Source organism: Cynoglossus semilaevis, chromosome 6, assembly GCF_000523025.1.
Source record: "Cynoglossus semilaevis isolate Cse_v1.0 chromosome 6, Cse_v1.0, whole genome shotgun sequence".
NCBI classification, from domain to species: domain Eukaryota; kingdom Metazoa; phylum Chordata; class Actinopteri; order Pleuronectiformes; family Cynoglossidae; genus Cynoglossus; species Cynoglossus semilaevis.
Genome location: NC_024312.1, coordinates 2,533,491 through 2,535,607, shown reverse-complemented (window position 1 = coordinate 2,535,607; position 2,117 = coordinate 2,533,491).

The window sequence follows — 2,117 nt, the reverse complement described above, 5'->3', positions numbered from 1 at the left end:
CCAGCTGCTCGTCCCAGACAGGGAAATCCTTTGTCCTCAAACAAAGACTCACCACAAGAACTAATCAGGTCTGGAACTGGACCTGTGTGTGTGTGTGTGTGAGTGTGTGTGTGTGTGTGGATGAACACTCACACTGAGGAAGTGAGCGTGACTTATCATGGAATTTATTGTGTGAGAACGACCCAGCCACAGACAGAGACAGACAGAGGGGGAGCGTCTGTTGTGAAATATTAAAGTTACCACATGATGCACAGGAAGAATGTTCTGACTCAGAGGAGGAAGTGGACGTTTAGGACCAGCCAATGAGCACACTGCTCCCTGAAAATAAAAATAAAAATATATAAATGTGTGAAACAGGTTTTAGATTTTTGGCCATCATCACTTTCCTGGTCTCTGATTGGCTGAGCCGTACAGGCTGGAATGTAAATCGACAAAATGAACCAAACGCTGGTCCAAAAACAGGGTGTCTCAAACTTGGGGCCTGGGGGCCACGTCTGGTCCGGTTCTTCCTACACTAGGGCATCGAAGAGTGATGCAACGACCTTCCTGTGAGGTAAGAGCGCCAACCACTCTTTTTTTTTTTACGAAGATACGTTTTCAAAAATGTCAGAACCTTGGTGTGTTCAGCTGTGGGCTGAGACTGATGCTGTTGGCAGCAGGTTCGGTCGATAAAGGCCGGTTCTACTGACTGTTCCTGGACTCAGAGCCAGAGTTCAGATACGCTGAGACGTCTGAGGTCACATGACTTCCTCCTCTTATCACACAGATGGTATCTGCACAGAGGCAGGAACGCTCACACACACACACACACACACACACACACACCCAAAGGTTGATGGCACGCGATGCAGTGAGGTGGAAGTGAGTCCGATCTCAAACCAAGGTTTTAGTAACAACAACATGAGGGTTGTTGTCAGGAACGTAACGTCCCCTGGTCACCCAGGGACACACCCAGGGACACACCCAGGGACACACCCAGGGACACCCCCGGTCACCCAGGTGAAGAGTTGACTCTGAGACACTGCTCCTCTTCAACCTTCAACACCAAGAGAACCACAAAATGAAACAAACAGATTCTCAAAAACCTTTCCTCCACAACTAGGTTCAAGAAGAGTCTCCACAGATACAAAAACAACACACACACACACACACACACACACACACACACACACTGGGTGTCCCAGCTCTGTAAGACAATGGTGTCTCTGGTGTTATCAGCTCCTCCATCAGCCTGTCTCTGTCCACAGCGAGGACGTCCCCTTCACTGTCTCCACTTCTTGTCCCCGGCCCAGTTCTGTCTCACTCTGAGGCACTGAGTCAAATCCCGTCCGTCTGGTCAGTGCTGTCTGTAATTGTAATTTGCTGCAGGAGGAAACGCCCGACCGACTGACAGACAGACAAACAGACAGGCAGACAGACCGACCGACAGACAGACAGACCGCCAGACAGACAGACAGACAGACAGGCAGACAGACAGACAGACAGACAGGCAGACAGACAGACCGACAGACAGACAGACAGGCAGACAGACAGACCGACAGACAGGCAGACAGACCGACAGACAGACAGACCGACAGAAGGACCGACCGACAGACAGACCGACCGACCAACAGCCAGTCATATCACCAATCAGCATCCAGGCAGTTTAATGTGCTCGGTACAGGATGCTGGTTTTTGCATGTTTTTTTCTACAGCATCTGGCCCAAATAAAAGTAACCACATCGTCTGCATATGAAGACACGTTTACGCTTCACAAAATACACAATCGGTTTCAGTCGAAAGAGGTAACATGACTGAGGTTAGACACCGGAGCGACATGTTTTATTCTGACATCTTAACACTGTCTTTTACTGTGTTTATTATTTAAATAATAATAATATGTTTGAGATTAAAAAGTCCTCAGACATTTTTGGGCCTAAGAAATGACAGACAGCATTTCTAATTTTCCACCGTCTCTGCAGTACCACCACCCTCCTGCAGGTTGTTTTGTTCTCCACCTGCAGGCGTTCTGTTGTGGTGGACGCCGTCCTGTTTGTCTGCACTTTTCACTTCTGCGCTCCAGTGAAAACAGGAAGTGTACGCTCCTTCGAGAGAACGGGGCCGCAAACAAACAGATC